Raw genomic sequence first — 23,647 nt, 5'->3', positions numbered from 1 at the left:
GCCTTCTTTGCAGAGTAAACTGGACATCTCTCTGCTGTCCAGTTAGTGTTTGTGGAACAGCAACTGATCTAAGTGCTTCATGTAAAAATTAAAACTCACTTGGGAAAATAAATTACCTGCTTTCACAGGGAAATGGTGCTTGTGAAATGACGTTCCCTATGTTTCTTCAGAAAATAAAAAATGTTTATTCATTATTCAGGGCCTGTGGAAGACCGGCAACATCCTATGTCATACAGGTTAGTTTGGGAATAACCATCCAACGTATTACTTGTATATTCTTTGTAATCAACAAATTAGCTTTTATAGTTTTAAATTTCTCAACCCTTTTTCTTCTATATCATCTCATTTTATCTTCAAAACTGTTCTGATCAGCATGAAGTTCTAAGTTTAGAGATGAAGAAAGGCTAGATGATCTTCCCTATATTTACACAGCTAGTTATGGGAAAGTTAAAGTTAGACTCAGTCGCCCTCATCATGTGGCAAAAGCCCTTCTAACCACACTGTTTAATCTTACATCAGTGTGAGTGCATTTAAATGATCAGCATCAAACAGCTAAGTTTAAAGAGATCCTGTAGCGACACAGAGGATTTTTTATGTGGGCTACATTCCCACCTGTGGACATAGTATAAAGCATCATTACTCTACTGTTGCGCATCTTATAAGTGTAATATCCTAAGATTTTAAGTGTGTTTATTTGAAGTATATGACCACATAAAAATAACTCCATTCACAGTTACAGATCAGTGAGTTTAGGAAATTCAATATGCAAGCAGCAAATATGGTCAGACAGACCTACATCATCACTCTTATAATCGAACTTGGTCTGGACTGTCCTTTAACAGAATTCTTCACCAGAAAGACTAGCTAGTATTCTCTTATGCTATTGTCAGTGTTGATTATGCCAGAAGTTCTTCCTGTTATGACATCTCTGTGAAATTTTACCGTTTCAATCAGTGTTGCAAGGCCCATGGACCAGACTGCTTTCCTTACTCCAGATAAAAAAAGACATTCAAAAGTTACATTCATTTGGCAAAATGTAAACTAGAAATACACTGTATTTTCAAAAACCATCAAATGTGAATAAGTAAACTTTAATATTTGTATTACAACTTTTTTTGTAAATTTGTGCTGGAATACGTTTAACTGCTCTGAAAAAAGTGTTGATTTTACTTGTGGAAACTGTAAGGTTTTGTGAAGAGTACAAGGGAAGAATATAATAAATTATTTCTCTTTTCTAGAAGGAATTTAGCCAAAAATGTTTGGGTACCTTGTAAAAAATAAGGCTGTATTCAATGGGTATGTTATATCCAGCTCATCTTGATATATTTTCAGCCTATTCTTACCTGTTCAACGTATGTTGATACATTTTTTAGCTACTGATAGTTGATTTTTTATATGAGATTTAAACTTACGGCAGCTGTAGAAGGCCTATTTACTCATATGTATACATAAACCATACATTGATTCAATAATGCATATTTGTTTAAAATAACCTTCTTAGTGTTATTTCTACCATCACTTGTTTTTATCTTTTCCTATTAACTTCCTTCCCTGACCTCAAAATTATCTGTTGCCAAACAAATTACAAATTAAATACTACAACTAATGTTATTTTGATGTTTGGGAGAAATTACTATGGAATATGATAAGCAACCAAAAAACACATCATCTTAGAAAGTCTGAAAAACTGAACAAAACATAATAACTAAACAAAAGCTTCCCTTGAAGCTACTCAGACAATGGACATTTTTAAAACACTTAAAAAAAGAACTGTTCAAACCAGACTCTAGGAAGAAAAATATGACTACCTTAAAAACCCTGAGATTGTTAAGTGTAAGTACGGAAACTAGCTGTAGACTTTCTATAGGAAGTCACGCTAAGATGCCAACATTTATTCTGGTAATATGGAATAAAAGAAATTCAAGTTTTCTTTCCTAACAAAAGAAAAGGCTTCAAGATGCTAGTAAATTAGGCATTAGCCGAGAAGCTGTAGAGGAGAACAAAAGCTATAAAAGTTATTGATATTTGAACCATGAAAGTGTCCGGCTGGAAGAGATCAGTTTCCAATAAACTACAACTCCTGCAGGGGAGCTGGGAAATAAAAGAGAATTTGGATTGACACATGATTAAGAAGGCTGAATATTGGTAGTTTAGATAAGTAAGATATCCCTAAAGGGTAATAGAACTGCCCTTTAGGTTTTGAAATTCATAATTATTTATGGAAGTGAATAATTGATTAGCATAAAAGTGATATTCTTAACATAAACTCATGTCAAAATATTAGAAAGGGAAAAAATATATGGCACTCAAGATTCTTTTCCCAACAATTTCTCCCTGATTTCCATTGAAATTCCAAAGATTTTGGTTTTCTTTTTTTTTTTTTTTTTTTTTGCGATTCACTGGAATTAACTTAGCAACCACATCCCACTCTATTTACTTATTGTGAGATCCTTGTGAGCAGTAGTTTGTCATCCTCACACTGACTAGATATGGATTGTGTTGCTGCGTTTTAAAAAAGAAATATTTCTTGCAAACACTGATGACTTGTCTATGTCTTCTACAAGTCTGGACATGTCTTGGAACATTATCTGTGTTCTGTGGGTTACAAGGCTTATCAAGGTCAAAGTACTCAGACATGACACAGGCACCTTGTATACTCCAGAGAGCTAGAAATACTTGGAGATTAAGTCTAGTCCATGCTCAGAGTAGTGCAGAATAGTGTATGTATTTTTAATTCACTATTTTAAAAGTAAATGATAACATTAACAATAGTATATTTCACTTTAGCTATTATACATACTATTATGATTTTTATATGAGATTTTAACATTTCAAAGAGATGTTTAAAAATGGTAGATACCCATTTTTCTAGCATCATTTTTATATACTAAATTCAGAAACTGTGTAATTGCCATATGAACTTGTGGAATCATGGAAATCATTTGAATAAATATACTATCATAATATTTGAATTGTGTTTTGTAGTACGTTGCATTGCATTTCATTTTATATATATATATATATATATATATATATATATCATAACTCTAGACCAAGTGCAGGAATGACATAAGAATATTTCCAACATAAAAGTAATTACCCTTTGCATATTGGATCGGTCATTATTTTGAGTCACACATTCTTCATAAATCAAAGAAATTGAGTTATCATGACTAATTCTTAATCCACTTTGAATCTAAAGACAGCAGACATTTGAATTCAAAGTTTGAAAAACAAACTAATTATTTAGATGTTTTATATACATCATATTTAACAGCCAGATATCTGGCTAAACTTCTTGTTCTTACTCAACTAAAATGGAAATTTTAGTTTTCTTCTAAATTTAATTAAAGATCAATTTGATCCAAACATTTACTCTGGAACTCGCGTTATAGATTTCGAATGCCTGTATTGATCAAATTACCCAGAGGCTTTACAAACTGCACTTTATACTGCACTAAAACTTGAGTAAGCCTGGCCTTTGACTCCCCTCCTAATATAGGGCATGGCCCCCTCCCTACCTGTGGGCTGCAGAGTTGAGGGTGGGTGGGGGAGAGCGCTCTACAACATAGCCTCCTTGGGAAGTTAGAGTATGCATGCACACATGCACTCATTAACTCCCCTAGATTATTTGTTCTTTCACAAATCTTTCTCATTTCCTATTCATTAGTACAAATAAATGACTGTTGAATCAATCTAGTGCCATCACCACTGCAACAGACACCTGCTGTAAATTCTTCAGATCTAGTAACTATGGTTACTTAAAAATCACCTAGCAAATAATATAGATTATATAGCCTAGATATGCTCTGTGTGTCAGATAAAAGTTCTCTTTTTACTTAGGGGGATAATATTTTCAGTTGGAATATAGTCAGCTTTAAAATTTTAGTAAATATCCTCAAAGTTTCCAGTGATTATTTGATGACTCACTTCTAAAGCCTCAGCTACGTATGATTAATGGGATTTTATTGCAGATTTAACTTGTCCATCTATTGTTTATCTTTTAATGCTTCTGGGAATACTCCAGAAGCTTCCACCACTATTCTGTTTTTTAATCAAGTGATATATGAAAATTAATCAATTTTGGATTGCAAATTGTGCTCTCATACATGGGATACAGAATTAAAAACATACCATTTCCTTTTCTGAGGATGTTATGTTACTACTTACTGAAATTCTACAATAATAAGCACATATACATTTTGACTAAGACTTTTGTTCTTATTATACTTTTAGGACATTTGAGTATAGTGAATATGTATCCTAAATCAAAAATCAAAGTATGTGGCCCAACAACTAATATGCTTATAAGGACGAAGGGAAAGTCTATTTGAAATCTCTTCACGTCTTCAGAAATCTGAGATGTATGGTGTTCTTCCATCCGTTGTATAGAATTATGCTTCTTTCTTCAGTTCATTTCCATAAAAGCCTCCCTGACAGCAACATTTCTTATTGTCTATTGGCTATTAAGTTATAGCAGAAATTAAATATAGGGAATTCATTCAATATTCACACACCCACAGATATTCTTCCACTTAAAATTAAAGGCTTTTGCATACCTAGTTGAAAGCTGACCATAATGTTAATTTTGTAAAACTGAAATGTAAATTATTCTCCCTAAGCCTATGGACAAATGTAGTATCTCACTGAAAAGCATTGTGGCCTTCTCAAACACAGAACCCTCCTGATGCCACTCTGTGTTTTTTAAAAATCAGTTTGGGCTAATAAATGCCCATAAAATATTTTAATATATTTAATTGCTCTAGGAAATTAAATTGAACTTTAATTACAATTAAGTAGAAGATATCAAATATAATGCTATTAGAGCATAAGTTGGTTGAGCATTTGTGTTTGATTACATTACCCAAACACATGAAACAGTCAAGTTTCTAAGCTGGTCAACCCCTGCAGGCAGTGACCTGCTGTCTCTTGCCAGTTGAAGTCTGTTTCTGTGTTATTGCTCTTACTGTCAGTAGATGATCCTGACAATTCCATAAATGCTATTTAACTCTCCATGGTTCCCTATATTTCTTATCTGCTTCATTGTTCCAGAAAAAGATGTTCTTTAAAAAAAAAAAAAAAGAGGAAGAGGAAGAAAAAGAATGAAAGAGACAGAGGCAGGCATTTGTTGCAGAACTTCACAAACTATGACTAGTCAGGATTTAGGTAATAGTTCACACCCAAGCCCCAAAATAGCCAGTTCATTTTGTTTATAATAAATTGCAAATCAAAGCAACCTGGTCTGAGGAAGAAAATGGCTTTGTTCCAATGATCTAGAGGCACTAGAGATCGGCTATCCATGATCCTTTAACCTATGGCAAGGCCATCTTAGTTAAGGCCACATCTTCCTTATTATTTGTTTCTTGGGGAAAGTCAGTGGCTGACGTGGAAACAGCTGAGTGCGTTATTCTAAAATTAAGTGATTAAATCATGAGGCTGAGAGTAGGATGCAGGAACCCTGGGGATGGATTTTTTTCTCATTCTTGAAATTGATTCTTCCTATGAGAACTTATAACAATTAGTCCCATTAAAAGCAGCCCATACTTAATTTCAAGTGGCCACAGTAAACTCTTCAAGGTTGAGACTCGGAGGAAAAAAAAGTAAAAATAGTTAGCACAAATCATTACTAAGGAATTAAAAGGAATCAGAAAGATGGGAATCATTGGGAACAGCACCCACAGTACATGTCAGAGCTTTGAAGAAACACTCCCCTAGTGCTGAGCTGAGAAGGGATAAACCCAAGATTGTGACAGAAGGCCAGGCTGGAAAAACAGAATGGCCGGTATTAGATGAATGTAAATATGTAAATATGCCTTAGAGTATGCCTTAGAGCATGGTAAATGTGCCTTGCAACATGTAAAATATGCCTTAGAGAATGCCTGGTCCTTTGTAGGCACTCAGGCCAGCTAACTCATCTGTAAGAGCTGGATAGAATGTAATGCTTAGGCATGGAGACCAGCAAAGGCAGAAGAACGGGCAAAAACCAGGTTGCTCTCCTTCTAGGCATCAGGCCCATGGGAGTTCAAATGATGTTCTCAATCTTACACTGTGGGAGTTACCTCTCAGGGCATCCAGTTTGAGCCTAAGGCAAATTTGGCTGATTCCAAGTTCTACCTGAACTCAAAAACAACTATTATAATATATCCTGCAACTCCATCCTGCAACTGGTGGCTAGTGAGGAGTGATACCATGTGAAAATACCTGTTTGTACATTTGGAACTGCTGGGGCAGAAATGGGGACTTTTAGTTTCTAGGGACAAAGAAGCTTGCAGGTCCCCTTCAACAGTACTGCCCTTGTACAAAGCCAGCAAATTATCTGTGATCTTTATAGCACAGGAAGGACCTCCAAGCTAGAGAAGGGATGGTTCAAGCATGGAAACATCTTTCTTATTAAAACACCACATAAAACCCTGTGAGCTCTGAATCAAGAAAAGAACCTCCAGCTGGTGGGAGCTGACCCCACCAGCAACCTCTGACTCTTTTCTATGAACACTGCCTTTCTCTAGAGTTCTGTCACTCTGATTACCACTGTCACCCCGAATTCTGGGACTCAGCAGACTTTTTAAATTATTCATCTGCAGTCAATTAAGCCAGCTGTACTCCTTTCCTCATAGGGGCTCGGTGTAATGGCTGCAAACAACAGCCTCCTTTGTTGTATACACAGCTTGTTTCTTGTATGGGTTGCTCTAAAGAACATAGGAGACAGCCGTTTCCAATGTATGTTTGTGTCTCTGACCTTTGACTTTGCACTGTTCCCAGTGTAGGCTCCAGACAGGTGTGCAGGGTATCTCTAGAAAGCCCCAGGGTACCATGGCCAGAATTTACACTGGTCAAGTCATCATGTCCGTCCATACCAAGGTGCAGAACAAGGAGCATGTGATTGAGTCCCTATGCAGGGCCAAGTTCAAGTTGCCTGGCCACATCACAAAGAAATGGGGCTCTATCAAGTTTAATGCAGATGAATCTGAAGACATGGTAGTTGAGAAGTGTCTTATCTCAGATGGCTGTGGGGTCAAATGCATCCCCAGTCATGGCTCCTCAACAAGTGGCAGGCCCTGCACTCAGGAAGGCTTCCACTGTTCTGCTGCCTCTTAGGCTCACCAATACTTCCTGTCAAAGAAAAAAACATTGTTAGCATATGTTTAACCAAACCCCTTCTTTCCTTCATCCTTCTTAGCAAAGTAGAGGCATGTAGAATTTTCCAAATCAATGTAATTCGGTATTACACAAAAATGAAAAGGCAGGCATTACAGGCAAGCTACATTGCGTAAAGTCGCAATTCCAAAGTTTTAAGTCCTTGATCCTAAGATGAACACATCCAGCCCTAAAAGACTTCACTATCTCTTGCTGTGAGTCCTCCACCCACCCCCATCTTGCCTGTTATTTGGTCAGTTTTCTAGCTGTCATATTTTCTTTCCATCTTTCCAACTGTGGTAAGTGTTCAAACAATGGGTTGAAATAAAAAATAAGAAGGAATGATCCACTGTAACCGGGATGGTTAAAAAAGGTGTCTTTGTAAAGAAAAGACCAGACTAAAGAGTAAACACCAGCCAGTCATCAGAAGTTGGGAAGAGTGTTCCTGGCAGAGGGAGCAACTTGTACCTGGGCAGGCAAAAATCTCTTGTACTGGAGGAACTCAAATGTGTTCTATGGAACCAGAGCATGCAGAGGAAGGGAGAGATGGCGTGAGATTAGACTGAACAGAATGTCAAAGTTCAGATCATGTACGTTTGTGGTGAGGAGTTTGAAAGATTTTAGATTTTTTTGTGTAAGTGTTAGAAGCTACTGAAGGCTTTGAGCAGGACAGTTGCATGACTGGATTTATCTTTTGAGATCCTTTTTGCTGCGATATGCGGAATTCATGAGGGAAAAATAGAAGAGAAATGGGTTAATAGACTGCTGCAGATATCTGGGCAAATGATGATGCTATCTTAGATTACTGCTATTCAAACTGTACGTCACAACCCATCACAGTTATGCAGTCATTTTAGTGGTCTTAACCCACAATAGCAGTGAAAGAGAATAATGTACAATACAAAACTTCAGCCAGGTGCAGTGGCTCACACCTGTAATCCCAGCAATTTGGGAGGCCAAGGCCGGTGGATCACTTGAGGCCAGGAGTTTGAGACCAACCTGGCCAACATGGCAAAACCCTGCCTCTACTAAAAATACAAAAATTAGCTAGGCATGACGGCAGGCGCCTGTAATCCCAGCTACTTGGGAGGCTGAGACATGAGAATCATTTGAACATGGGAGGTGGAGTTTGCAGTGAGCCAAGATCTCTCCACTACACGCCAGCCTGGGCAACAGTGTGAGACTCTGTCAAAAAAAAAAAAAAAAAAAAGAAAGAAAGAAAAAAGAAAACATAACATCAGAGACTGTCACATCATTTCATAACAGTTCCTCTCAAATTTTTGTGCATATAGGCATGCATTTGCAAGTACTGGATTATACTGTGAAGTGATTTTGTTATTCTTCATAGTGATCAAAAAGGCACTGGCCTAGACTAAAGTGGTGATGGTGGAAGCAGAAAGAAGGTAAAGATGTCTTCAGATACATGGAAATGGAAGAGGTCACCTAAGAGGAGACATAAAAAGAGAGGAAACAGAGTCCTGTGATGTATTTTAAGTTTCACATTCTTATGTTTATGTTCCATCTATTCTTTAAAAAAAATTATAATAACTTAAGCATAGTAAAAATCTAGTAAAATTCAACCATTAACATTGGAAAATGACATGTAACCTGCCATTTTTTTTCCTGAAGGATACATATTTTAAAAATTGAAACATAACCTGATGGTCACCAGTAGGTCATTCTCTCACCTCTCTGCTGAGCATGACTTTTCTGAGTCACTGACATATGTCTAGCAAAGTTTAGAAACAAATCCAGAATATTTCCAAACCAGGCAGGAAATATTAAATCCTAAGTCTACTCAGTCTTCATTCCTTCTGAAGAATGTTTCTTGGGCTTCTGAGTTTCCAGTTCTAGCTTTTCTGAACTTCACAATGCAATCTGGTCTCTGCTCAGTTTAATGTATAAAGTCACCACCATACAACATGTCCAAAAATTCACATCATTGCCACAGTGAGAAAAGAAAATGCACAGTGCACTTGACTATATGTCATGTTTATGTTTTTTTTTTTTTTTTTTGTATAATGTAAGATACAATTACCTTTCTTAGAAAAGATCATCTTTTTTTTTTTTTTTTTTTTTTTTAATTTTAAAGCTGGGTGTCCGGGGAGACATCACATGTCGGCAGGTTCCGTGATGCCCCCGAGCCGAAAAACCAGCAAGTTTTTATTAGGGATTTTCAAAAGTGGACGGAGTGTACGAATAGGGTGCGGGTCACAGAGATCACGTGCTTCACAAGGTAATAGAATATCACAAGGCAAATGGAGGCAGGGCGAGATCACAGGACCACAGGACCAGGGCGAAATTAAAGTTGCTAATGAAGTTTCGGGCTCCAGTACATACAAAGCGACTTATTAAGAAAAGATCATCTTAATAAGTCTCTTTATATGTACTGGAGCACACTGGATTTAAACTTTTGGGATATGCTTTTAACCCGATGAGAAAATAGATTAATAATAAATCGTCACTGAAAATCAGAAATGTGACTTGGAAAGAAAAGGTACATGTCATGGGCAATTACAGATGCAGAAATCCTTTAATTATAAAGCATGCCCATACCTGAGGAACTTTATACTATGCTGACATGAGGCTACATCTAACAATAAGCCTTTTCATTTTACACACACACAAACACACACCCACAATCTATGAACATGTTGAGACCCGTATGTTCAAACAACCCATTTACAAATTGCTAGATGGGACCAGCATGAGCTCCTTACTCCCTTCACCAAATGAAGAAAGCAGTTTTGTTATTTCATCACCTTTCTTCTTCCTGGAGATATCTTCCCGCATTGCTTCTCAATCCGGACCACTTAGGTAACTGCTTATGTTGTTGTCCATGCATTTTGATAGAGCCATCCAGAGAACCACTACTGACCTGAGTAGTTGTGCTGCTGACTCTACTGTAAAGCCATTCCTGTGCCAGATGAACCACAGAATTTCAGCAAGGAAGGAGCTAAGGACAGGGCAACGTTGTAATCTTCAATCTGTTTCTTCATTCTCAAACCTCACAATGTTGGCCCTCTCTGCAGAATTTCAGTTTGTGTTTTATTCACTGAGGAAGTCTGGTACATAGAAAAGCTTCCTCTTAGCATAGATAAGGCTAACAGGCTAACAGTTACTTGGGTAAGTAGGATTAATTATCAGGAAGCTGTTGATAGTTCATGGCTGACCTGTAAAAACCTGGTTAGAATGAGGTCAGCTAAAATAATAGGGTCTATTTAAAGTTTGGGTCATATAAGACGTCATTAAGGATCACATTATTTCAGCAAAGAAAATATTGCAGAGTTATCCTCTTAAAAGAAAATAGCTTTTCTGCTGGAAAGCTTCCAAACCACACCATTGCAAAACCTAAACACTTCAAACCATTGAATGCTAATGTTTAACTGCCCAGCTCTAGTTGTCTTGCAAACCTTTTCCCCTTTGGTAATTGATTTTTTCTGCAATCCAGGTGTCGTTTGGTGTTTAATCCCAATTTTGTTTCTTATGCTGAAGAAAACATGTTTCCATTGCCTGGGGGTTAATTTTTTAAACCCCACATAATGTAGAATATATTCTACTCGGTTGCTTGTGATTAAGAGAAGTAGTAATCAGCATTTTACTAGAGTTGAGGAAAACAGCAAAGGGAAAGGCTAGCCCAAGGCATAATTGGGAAATGCCTGAAATTTTAAAGCCTTTGCCTCATAATTTGTCATTTAACTATTTTTGTGCCTTAATCTCTTGTTCAGTCACTTAGAGCTGCATGACCCCTTCTAAGCTTCAGTTTCCCCCTCTAACCTTCAGTTGCAGGATTGACTGAGACGCTGCACACTACACTGTGCAGCACACTGCCTGAGGCATAGTAAATGTTCAGAAATTGGTAGGTGATCGTCATCATCCTCATCAACATTCCTAAACCTCGGGACTAAGGGATATTTAATATTGACTTATGATGAAATTGCTTGTAAAACATTTGCTTTTAATTTTACTCTCAAAGACTAAAAAACTTACCAAACCCAAAGGAATGTGCCTTTAGTTCTAGTATTTTAAGCCACCACAGGAGGTGGAGAAGAGATATGGTAGCGGGTGCGGGAGTCTTCCCTCCTTTGTAGTGCTGACAGCTACCTGTTCATTAGACTGGACTTGTTGAAAAAAAATGATAATATGAGTCAGGCATGGGGACCAAGACAATATGTGGGGCCTGCCCTGCTTACACCAGAGCAAGAGAGCCCATGTCCCGGACCAGTTCCAAAGCCACGCCCCTGGCAGCCCACCTGTCTGGATTCTTGCCCCTCCCTCCTGTCACCAAGATTCAGTGAAGAGTCTAATTAGTTAGTGCATGTTTAAATGCTGTATTGGCAGGGGCAGATACATGATCTGTGGGATCTAAAGATTATATAATTATGGGGGACCTCTTTAAAAGAATACAAAATTATAAGTAATAGATATGTATGAATATTTAGTTAAGATGAGAAATCACCACAAAGTATACATATAAACAGCTAACAAATACCACAAACATAAAAAGAATCCAGAAAAATATTTATTTATTAAATCCCTGATTCATCCTACATTTTTTTTCTATTTTTTCTTCTTGATTTCATACTCTTTGATTGCACCCCTATGTATGGTAGGAGAGGATTTCTGACTTTTCTGACTTAACACAGCATTGATGAGATTCAAAACCTTTGCTTACAATTTTTTTGTTATGATGATTTGAAAAATGTTCAAGTCTTCTTTCTCTTCTACTGCCCACATACTTCTGGCACAGCACAACATGCTTATATAGTATTACAACCACTGTGTCTTCATTCTGTGATCCCAGATGAGTGGGGAGAGGATTTCTGAAAGTATTCCTGCACATGGACAGGTAGCAATAATAATTACTATACCTGAAAATGACTGCAAACCACATAAATCCATCTCACTAAACCCAAATAGAGGGACTCCCAATTTAATTTCCCATTAGCCAAATCTCAAAAATGTCCACAGCCAGTCTGGGACTATCCAACATGAAAAGGCATGGAAAAGAATTCACATGAAAAGGGATTGCAGTTTTTTTTTTTAGAAGGTCTCACTGTCACCAGGTTGGAGTACAGTGTGATCATAGCTCACTGTAACCTTGAACTCCTGGGCTGAAGCAATTATACTCCTGCCTAAGCCTCCCAAGTGGCTGGGATGACAAGTGTGAGCCAGCACACTCAGCCTAAACTGCAGTCTTAATTGTGGCTAAAATGTTTTACTCCTTCAAATATTAGAAAAGCATATGCCCAAGCAAGTGAGAGTCCCTGAAGATGTAAACTTCTTTAGCTTCACAGAAAATCTATCTCTGCACAGAGGAATTAGCCCCATAGGATTCTGAGGATGAAGGCGAGTTCCTGCCCTCCCATGCTTACAGAAAAAGCTATTTTAGGCAGAAGCACTGTATACTATAAGGACTTATACAACAAAAATAATATCAGCATTATTACTAAAGTCCCTTGTGTCCAAGCATGAAGCACTCTCAGGCAGAAATCACAATATCAGGCTCTTTGGAGAATGGAGAAGAAACTGGAACTGGCCACTTCTTGAACTATGAAGAACCTGGTTCTTTCCCGCCCCCTCCCTTAGTTCTGCCCAAAGTGACCTGAAGAAGCAATTGTCTTTAATCTCATCTAGTTCAATAATTTTAATTGATACTCTGAATCCAAACTCTACTCTGTCACTAACTAGCTGTGTGAGCTGGGACAAATTAGCCTTTCTAAGCGTTTGTATTCTCACACATAAAATGGCAAAAATATTTTATTTGCATAACTGTGAAAAACATTAAATGGATAGTGTATGTATATTACCTGGCACCTAGTAGATAACTAAGATATTGTAGCCATTTTACTATTGTTCACATTTCAAGTGATAACTATAAGGGAGGAACTAGAAAGGGAATATTGAACAGCCAGGACTCCAGATTACCAAACACAGCATGGAAGATCAAACTCCATAAATGCTAAAAGGGATTATTTCAGTTTCAACTTTTTTACTTTGCTCCCAGAGCCCAATGGCAACACAGTGAAAGTGGCTGTGGCAACATGACAGCCACAACACTCTATGAACAGAGTTTATCAATAAACATGAAGCTTTTAGGAGGCCACAAGAATTCCTGTCTGGCTCAGGTGTTCCTCCCGGTGTAGGATCTATCTCTGAAGTTGCATGAGATTTGGGAAATTTTCTTGTCTCAGATTTTGGCAGTTTGATATTTGAACAGAAAACAGCAAGTTGCCCCTGGTAATGGTTGCAAGGGACTGGCACTAAGCACCTGGCAGGTAGTGATGACTCTGTAAAAGATTTCTGAATTCATCTAAAGTGATCTGTCCTCAGAGGCCCTGTACACTGCTGGTCGGGCAAGGCACAGGCTCTGAGTAACCTGAGACATCAGGCAATTTGAGGCATCAGAGCATTGTCATTAGTGTTGGCTCTGAAGTCAGATCAGACCCAGCCCCAAATTCCAGCTCTAGCATTTACCATATTTACAACCTTGAGCAAGCTGCTTAAATTGTCTGTGACTCAGTTCCTTCATTATAAAGCAAGGATAATAAAGTATCTACCTAAAAAGGTTTTAGTGAGTGTTAAATGAGGTAACATTTCTGAAGGGCTTTAGAACAGTGCCTAAAGTCCTTCATTGCAAGTGCTCAGTAATGGCTAGCTCTAATGTTAAAGGGGAAAGCTGGTAGGGATGTCCAGCAGGTGTTTGGTTATGTGGATCTGGCACTCAGAAAAAAGACAGTAATTAAAGCCACAGGTTTTATATTTTCTAGTTTTATTCCTTTCTTATGGTGCCTGTAACAAGTTACCACAAACTTGGGTTGAAAATAACAGATTATTTTCTTACAGTTCTGGAGGCCAAAAGCCCAAAATTGGTATCATGGGGCCAAAATCATGGTGTTGGCAAGCACCCTCCCTCTGGAGATATTAGGGGAGACTCCATTTCTTGCCTCTTCCAGTTTCTGGTGGCTGATGGCATTTCTTGAATCATGACAGCATTGTTGCAATCACTGCCTCTGTGGTTACATTGCCTTCTCCCCTCCTTCTGTATCAAATCTCCCTCACTCTTCTTCTTATAAAGACACTGAATCATGGCATTCAGGGCCTACCTGGATAACCCAGGACAATGCAGAGTAATCCCTCCATCTGAAGAGCATTAACTTAATTACAAAGATGCCCACCCCAGCAAATAAACTAGCATCTATAGATTCCAAGGATTAGGACCTGATATCATTGGGAGCCATTTAATGAGTCTACTCTACTAATTAATACACGATACTGCAAGACATAGGTGAAGATGAAATTATGTGAAGAGAAGACTAAATACAGAACCCCGAACCATAAACACATAACAGGGAAACAAAGAGGAGATACCACAGGGAAATGAGAAGGAAAGGGTGGCTAGAGGAGAAGACGAGGTGAAAGGGGGTTGTCTGAGACTTCAAGAACGTAGTTTCACAAAGGATAGCATCCTGGAAGCACTTCAAAGAATCAAGGTAGGGGGCTGAGGAGGGATTATGGGGTTTGACTTTTGAGAAGAACATCAGTAAATTTAGCCACAGTGAATTTATTGGCATGGGAGAAAGAGAGCAAATTGTGATAGATTAAGGATGGCGTCACTTACCTCTGTGATATACTTTGTACATGGGCATAGTTGTAAGAAGAAAATGGTGCAGACATTCATCTTGACAAGCCACCCTCCGAGACCTTACTCTCAACTGTGTTTTCTTTGGATTCCCAACAATAAAATCCCATGAAAGGCCCTGAACTTGCCAAGGTGGACATGATCTATGATTAGAAGAGGAAGGCACTGCCTCCTTCCCATAGAAATATGTTTGCTCTCCAGCTCCTGAGAGAGGTCAATGAAAAAGTTATATTTATCTTCATGATTTACTCAGCCCACCCTCTCTCTCAAAGGTATTATTAATGCCTAGACTAGTCAAGTGGTGATGTTTTTAATCATTATACTCTTTTACTCTTCTTCAATATCTTAAAAAAGCACTCTAAATATTGAAGAAGTTTACATTTTTTCTAACAGAGAAACATTATTAGTCACTCAAAAATTATTATAGAAAATAAACCATGTGCTAGAAAGTATATTAGAGATAATATGAGATTAAAATATTAATAGCTAATATTTGAGTACCTTGTATGGGACAGGCACTAATCTAAGTGCTTTATATATCAACTTATTTCAAAAATTTGGTGACAGAGGAGGTACTAATATTACACTATTATTATCATCCCAACTTTATAGAAGAGTGAACAGAGGTGCAAAGATAAGGGAAAAACACACAGCTAGGAAACAGGAAGCAAGGATTAACTCAGCAGTCAGTCTCTGGGCCTACTCTAACCACTGCGGCATTCATTTTTACAGCATTTGCAAGAAGACACCATACAAATAAGCATTATTTTAAAGTGACTTGACAAAAGCCAGTTTTTGCATTTAAAAAATCTTGTAATACTGGAAATATTTGTCACTCAGAACATATTGACTGAGTACCTAGTAATTTACTAGGCACTCTTCTAGAAACTGAACTTCCAAAAATGAACAAAATGGACACAAACTCCTGCCCTCATGTTCAAGTAAGCCATCCCCATCTTTAAATGTCACGCAATAATAACACCACCACCATACTTCCAGAGCCAAGAAGAAGCCAACTCTTCCCTCACTGTATAAGAGAACAGCATTGAATCATTACAAGCAAAATTACAGCAGAAACTACTGTTACCGACTATTGACATCGTGCTTCTGGAGGAAATTTTGCTATACTGAACCATGGGTGAGAAATCACACAGAAAATAGCTAATGCGTGCTGGGCTTAATACCTAGGTGGTGAGTTGACAGGTGTAGCAAACCACCATGGCACATGTTTACCTATGTGACAAACCTGCACATCCTACATGTGTATCCTAGAATTTAAAGTAAAATAAAATAATAAAATAAAAATTTTAAAAAGAAATTACAGAAAAAAATGGAAAATCGTATATGGAGGATCTTTTTCTTGAAGCTCACTGACCTTTCGAGCATCTAAATCAATAATCCTGGTTCGAAGAAGCACTATTTTCTTGATATTAAACAAAGTGTGTGACATTTCTGGGTCTGTTCCCTGAAAATGGTATTGCCTGAAAAAATACTAAAATTAAATAAATAAGTAATAAATAAATAAAACTGATTTGGGTTTAGGGGGAAAATGGTATTGCCTGTACCAGACATCTAAGATCATTTTCCGTCTGGCTTTATGTGACCCTAAGTAACAAATATCAGGAGTTACAAGGAAGTAACCCAACTTCCTCCACGTTAGAGCTCCAACACGTTCTACTTTCCACTCACCCACAGTCAAGAATCTAAGAGAAATCCCCAAACCTCAATGACTCAGAATAAGACAGCCCTGTCCAGGCCTCTGCAGTAGGGCAAATGGAGCCCCAGGGCTCTGCAATGTTCTTCATTCCACAACCTATGACACCCTCTTCCCATCAAAATTTATCACTGAATCACATTTGCCCTTTATCCCAGAGGAAGATTCAAGGCTCCCAGTGCATTCCTCATTACCAAGTATAGTTGCCAGATAAAATAATAGGGTGACTGACAAATTTAACTGGACATCCTGTATTTTTGTTTGCTAATTCTGGAAACTCTAGCCCAGGCCTCTCAACCCTTTAGATGAAAATGCCACCATATCCAGGAAGACTTTCCATATCATGCAGCCTGTTTTTTTAACTTGCAACCTTTCCTCCCTCAACATTTCCTATCTTACTCCTGGGTTAATTCTCCCCATAGCATTTATTGTCACCTGTCATAGGATACATTTTATTTTATTGTATTTTTTTTAATTCTCTGCTCTTTCCTCCTCCCACCAAGATTAAAGGCCCTCAAGACTATAAGTATTTATCGACTTTGTTCATGCTATGTCTCCAGTGCCTACAATACTTCCAGGCACAGAGTAACTGTTAGATAAATATTTGTGAATCAGTTTGTTAAATTAAGTATCTTTCTTTGATGTCAAAAATGACGATAGAATTGTGATAAATATCACAGGTGAATTGAATAATAATAATGAATACAAATAGATCATATTTATGGTGTACATATATGCCTGGCAATATGCTAAACAGTTTACCTAGATTAACTCATTTAATACAAAACAAAAAAACAAAAAACCATTTAATACTCACAAAAACCTGTCATCTTCATTTTACAGCTGAAGCAACTGATACAGAGAAAAATAAGAAACTTGCTCAAGGGCACATAGGGTAGCTTCAAGATTCAAACTCAGCTGCCTGACTCTAGAGAGTGAGTTCTTTCCTTAAAAATAATGTTTTTACCTGGGAGACAAAAATATGAAAAGGGGATTAAATACTTACACAAATGATTGAAGGCTTTTGAATGAATAAATTACTTCACCTGGCAAAAACAAAAATGTGTTTAATGGATCGCCATATGTGAAATAGAACCTGGATGTGGACAACTTAAGACATTGTTATGTAGCAGATTAGAGTCATGTTAATACACCACTGGGTTGGAAAGGAGTCTGAGAAGGTGGCTTCATAGCTGCTAACATGTTTATGCTCACTTTGAAGCTCAGAAACTTGACTCCAGTAGGTACCAACATATAACTGGCTCTATATACTGTGTACACAGGTAGTTTCTTCGCTTAGGACTTTATAAAGATGGCAAAGGGATTGATAAGTAACAACTGAAGCCACCGTATATTCTGAAATAATAGTGATAATTTATTTTACTAACAATTAACATGAACACAAATATACACAATTCTAGGTAAGATCTGATTTAAATTTCTAGTTCCTCCTCATTGAGAAACAGGCTATATTACTCTTTGCCACTGACATGAAGGGAATTTCTCTTCTTTTGCCCGTTCAGAAAGCCTCTCCTTTCCCCTTCTGTGTTGGATGTTCTCAGCTCACACTGCTCCGTGCTAGGTTCTTTTTCTTATATGAGGATGCTTACTATCATTTTCACATTACTCCCAATACCTGCTAAAACAATGATTACAAATTTCCATGAAGGACTCTCTGTTATTTAAAACTAGTGCACAGTGCCGCTATCAAGACCCAGGATCCCAGCAACAGCCCATATGTAGGAAGCAGTAGCCAGCAGCTGTTACTGATTAACTATTGCTTGTTCTTTTGTGACAATGCTTTTGCTGGTCTTCTCTTGGGCATCTAGCCCAAGATCAACAAATAGCCAACAGGCAAAATCTAGCCAATAGCCTATTTTTGTATAGTCCAGGAGCTAGGAAAGGTTTATAGAGAAAAATATTTACAATCTATTAGAGGATACGGAACACCAATGTTAAACATCTGTTAAGTAAAATGTTCTTTTAAAAAAATCAATTCTTCTTCTTAGCAAAACTGTATTACAGAAAATTGTACTCCATTATATTTTTAATTTCATCAATTAAAATTGTGGAAACGTGTTCTCTTTTGCCATATAAGTAGCCACTTATACTCAATTTAGCTTCTTGGCCCGTAAATCCTAAAATATTTACCCACCTTTTACAGAAAAAAAAATGCTTATCTTTGTTCTAGTCTTTGATATTAAGGCAGTATGATGCCAAAAGGCTAATTGATAATTATTTTTTAAAAGAAATTAAGTACCTTTTCACCAACTCTAATTTTCTTATTTAGATGTGATTTAAGTATGCTATTTAGTGATATCTTTTTTAAACTTCATATTTATTTTCTGGCACAGACAGGGTTATTAAAATTTTTTATTGTTATTTCCATTTTTGAAAGACACTACTTTTTTAGCATAAGTTTGTATTGTTTCAACTTACTAATTGTTACTAAAACATTCCACTTTGGCAGTTCATTTTTATGGGAGCCAAATTATATGCAGTACATTGTAAAAAGATAATTCAGTTCATTTAAAAATATGCTTCAATAAACACAATCTAGAGAGGCTTTTTCTTCAGGATCATCTCTTCCCTATCTATATCAGCAAGGATGTTAATATTTTTTTAAAAATTCCAATTGACTGGCATCTCATTGCAGATGGAAAAAAATAAAACTTTTTTAAACAAAAAGTACCTGCTGAAGAAAGTTTGCATGGATGTCCACTCAAACACACACACACACACACACACACACAAAAATCCCTTTAGCTGACCTCAAGGAAAGTGTGGCACATTCTTGATGGAACTATAAAAACACAGTTATGACTTGTTCTATACCATATTAAACTTTTTTAAAAGCTCTCTCTCTCTCTCTCCCTCTCTCTCTTTTTGTGGTAGACCTTGAATCAGCCAGGGGAAGAAGAACACACGTAGGCATTGCTGAGTCCCTGGAAGTCTCTAAAGGCCATCATTGGATTTAACCAAGCCAGGTTTATGGAACAAATCAATTCAACCTGGACCTGGGGCTGTTTGTTCATCATTCCCTAGTCCACTCAACACCCCTTTACTGGGAGGAATTCAGAGTTAATTTAATCCTGTTTAAATTGTTTGGCCAAGGTTGGCCCTTGGAGAAACTATAGTTCAAGTAAATATAGCTTGCTGTCTCTCACTTGGTTTACCTATATTGCCTTTACCTTTTAAAGTTACCAGTATAATTGCTCCTGGGATACCAAAGATCTATAGCCCACTGATGCTATTCCTGCCTTAGTTTCTGGAAGTCAGAACCTACTCCCTAGAGCCTCCATTGGAGCCTTCCCTATGACTCAGATCTTCAGCCATCTCCAGAGCACCCAAAGGCAAGATTCCTCTTTCACTACTCTATGTTATTTCCCATCTCATTCCTCCAGGATCAGATTGATTCTAAAGAGTCAACTAGAACTTTAGGAAGTAGTCTGTCAAGTCCACTAGCATTCTAGGAAGTGAACTAACTTCTCAGACTTCTAGATGAGAATAATAGGCAACATTTATCAGTTCCAATGCTGACTTAGGCCAGCTGCTGTTCTATAGACTTTACATGAGTTCACTTAGAATTCTTTCATAGTAACCTCATGAAGTAAGTGCTTCTATCCCTGTGCATTTTGAAGATGAGGAAATGGGCACAAGAAGCTTTACTAACTTGCTCAAGGATGTTCTGCTGAGATGTGGAAGGCCAGATACAAAGCGAACTTGTCTGACCTGTAACCTCTACTCTCTCAAGTGCCTTTAACAAGATTTAGAAGATTTATATAGATTTTAGGAGTTGATCAGCCAGAAGCAGGCTTCCAAATTTGACCTGACCAAGCAGAGACTAGAGTACCCCCCGATCCAAGGGGACTATGTTCCAAGATCCCCAGTGGATGCCTGAAACCACAGATAGTACCAAAACCAATATATACTATGCTCTTTCCTATACATACATACCTATGATAATGTTTAATTAGACATAGTAACAACAGATAACTAAAAATAAAGTAGAACAATTGTTAAAAAAAAAACCTGTAATAAAAGTTATGAGAAATTGGTCTCTCTCTCAAAATATCTTATAGTACTGTACTCACTCTTCTTCATGTGATGATGTGAGGTGATAAAGTTCCTGTGTGATGAGATGAAGTGAGGTGAATGATGTAAGTGGAAAATTTCGGAAATAAACAATTCATAAGTTATTAATTGTGTATTATCCTAAGTAGCATGATGAACTCTTCAGCCATTGTGCCTGCATTGCCTTTAGTAGCCTTCCATGTTATTAGATGGGCTGTCAGTGTCACAGTGCTTGTGTTCAAGTCACTCTGATTTTACTTAATAGTGGTCCCTAAATGCAAGAGTAGTGATGTAATATTTTCAGACCAAGGATGACTGTAGGTAAGAGAAGCCAAGAATATGGGAGGACTACCGTACTTTGAGGAGAGGAATTTTGAGCTGAGACTGAGGGATAGGTAGACTTCCTTGGAAGAACGACACTTTCACTTTTAGTAAAAGAAACAGCCTACAATGATCAATGTTGAACTGAGGGCATTGAAGGAATTATTTCATAACAGAAGCCCATTTCTTGGAAAGTCAGAAATAAGCAGCCTTTTAGGCTTCCATGTCCTGACCTGGTCACCTTGTTCCTGTGGATGAACTTCCCAATGGGGCCCACAATAAGGGGCTCCATACTGGGGGACTTTTTCACAGCAGTAACCTGATGACTCCAAGGCCAGGTTGTGGCCAGGATGAAAAGTCAACCAGGACTTGGGATGTACGTGATCCAGTCAGAGGCCAAGTCCTTCAGAGAAATATGTTTCCCTCGTCACATCAGGAGAAAAAGGCTAGAGCCAGGTGGCCAATTATCAAAGATTTTCTGAGCTGCAACATTCTTCAAATGTGAAACATATCATGTCAGCCCAGGCCCCTGATCATGACTATGTGAATACATTAAAACTGCCAGGCCTGGCATGGTGACTTACTCCTGTAATCCCAGCACTTTGGGAGACTGAGGCTGGTGGATCACTTGAGGCCAGGAGCTCAAGACTAGCCTGGTCAACATGGTGAAACACCATCTCTACTAAAAATACAAAGATTAGCTGGGTGTGGTGACGTGCACCTGTAATCCCAGCTACTTGAGAGGCTGAAGCATGAGAATTGCTTGACCCTGGGAGGCAGATGTTACAGCAAACTGAGATTGCACAACTGCACTCCAGCCTGGGTGACAAAGTGAGGCTCTGTCAAAAAAAAAAAAAAAAGGCAGACAAAAGAAAGAAAGAAGAAAAAAAAAGAAAGGAAGGAAGGAAGGAGAGAAGGAAAAAGAAAGAAAGAAGAAAGAAAGAAAGAAAGAAAGAAAGAAAGAAAGAAAGAAAGAAAGAAAGAAAGAAAGAAAGAAAGAAGCAAACATCAGAGGCCATCACATCATTTCATAACATTTCCTCTCAGATTTTTGTGCGTATAGGCATGCATATGCAAGTACTGGATTGTACTGTGAAGTGACTTTGTTACTCTGCATAGTGATCAAAAAGGCACTGGCCTAGACAAAAGTGGTGATGGTGGAAGCAGAAAAATGGTAAAGATGCCTTCAGATACATGGAAATGGAAGAGGTCACCTAAGAAAAGATATAAAAAGAGAGGAAAGAGTACTGGCATGGTGGCGGGTACCTGTTATCCCAGCTACTTGGCAAGCTGAGGCAGGAGAATTGCTTGAACCCCAGAGGCGGAGGTTGCAGTGAGCCATACCACTGCGCTCCAGCCTGGGTGACAGAGCGAGACTCCGTCTCAAAATACATACATACATACATACATACAACTGCCAGAGTGAGATTTTGGTTTTGACTTGTGTATGTGTGTGTGCCTGTGTGTCACTACTTCATTTTGTGTTGCTATAAAGGAATATCTGTGTATTAGTCCATTTCCATGCTGTTGATAAAGACATACCAGAGACTTGGCAATTTACAAAAGAAAGAGGTTTAATTGGACTTACAGTTCTATGTGGCTGGGGAAGCCTCACAATCATAGTGGAAGGCAAGGAGGAGCAAGTCACGTCTTGCATGGATGTTAGCAGGCAAAGAGAGAATGAGTACCAAGTGAAACGAGTTTCCCCTTATCAAACCATCAGATCTCTGGAGACTTGTTCACTACTGCCAGAACAGTATGGGAAAGACCCTTCCCGATAATTCAATCATCTTACTGGGTCCCTGCCACAACACATAGAAATTATGGGAGCTACAAGATGAGATTTGGGTGGGAACACAGAGCAAAACCACATCAATATGAGTCTGGGTAATTTACAAAGAAAGGAGGTTTATTTGGCTCATGGTTCTGCAGACTGTACCAGAAGCATGGTGCTAGCATCTATTTCTGGTGAGGGCATCAGGAAGCTTTCAATCACAGAGGAAGGTGAAGGGGTGCAGGCGTGTCCCATGGCAAGAACAGGAGCAAGAGAGTGTGGGAGAGGGAAGTCCCAGACTCTTTTTAACAACCAAACCTCCCAAGAACTGACAGAGTGAGAACTCACTCCTTACAGTGGGGAGGACACCAAGCCATTCATGAGGGTTCCACCCCCATGACTGAAACACCTGCCACCAGGCCCCACCTCCAACACTGATCACATTTCACTGTGAGATTTAAAGGGAATAAATATACACACTATATCAATCAGTCCTCCAGAAGCTGCATAGAATATGTCAAAAGAAGTTGGCATTTGTGAGGGCACTCACACTGTACAGACCCAGCAGGCAGACTTCAGCAGGCACAACTTCCCCTGCATGCCCAGGCTTTCTGGCATCCCCTTCCCATTCCTTCCAGTGGACTCTGGGGCTGGTTGGGTTAGATTCTGATAGAACAGAGATCATTTGGCCTGCCCGTAGATCAGAAAGAATAGCTTTGGGTACCTGGAATGGCAAAAATTTATACACCACAGCAATGTGGTAAGGACAAAGACAATGTGAGCTCCGTTACTGTCACCAGATGCCAATCACCCTTCCCTACTTGAAGGAGAGTTTTAACTTCAGGACTGGCTTTTCAGATTTTTCCTTTTCATCTCACATATAATTCGTTACTACTCACCTTCTTGCTTTTAACTGATATTTAGTATATAATTGAATTAAGCCAGACATCAGGATCCTAAAGCGTTTCTCAGAGAGTTTTGTTGGTTT

The 23,647-nt window shown here is 38.2% G+C and overlaps 1 protein-coding gene, 1 long non-coding RNA gene and 1 other non-coding gene across 4 annotated transcripts in view; 1 reads left to right on the top strand and 2 right to left on the bottom strand.

Moving 5' to 3' along the window:
- Positions 1 to 23,647, bottom strand: part of TENT5A (terminal nucleotidyltransferase 5A) — a 380,492-nt gene that overhangs the window by 11,734 nt on the left and 345,111 nt on the right. The gene's annotated exons all lie outside the window — the stretch shown is intronic.
- On the bottom strand, positions 4,201 to 23,276 carry LOC134736444 (uncharacterized). The gene is made up of 2 exons (XR_010120444.1): positions 23,210 to 23,276; positions 4,201 to 7,110 (listed from the first exon to the last, which is right to left on the bottom strand). It is a non-coding gene; the product is annotated as an uncharacterized lncRNA (long non-coding RNA).
- On the top strand, positions 6,576 to 6,708 carry LOC129481443 (small nucleolar RNA SNORA70). The gene has a single exon (XR_008657434.1). It is a non-coding gene; the product is annotated as a small nucleolar RNA SNORA70 (small nucleolar RNA).

Source organism: Symphalangus syndactylus, chromosome 4 (genome assembly GCF_028878055.3).
Source record: "Symphalangus syndactylus isolate Jambi chromosome 4, NHGRI_mSymSyn1-v2.1_pri, whole genome shotgun sequence".
In the NCBI taxonomy this organism is placed as follows: Eukaryota; Metazoa; Chordata; class Mammalia; order Primates; family Hylobatidae; genus Symphalangus; species Symphalangus syndactylus.
Note: the sequence above shows the minus strand (reverse complement) of the source record. Positions and strands in the feature narration are given on the sequence as shown.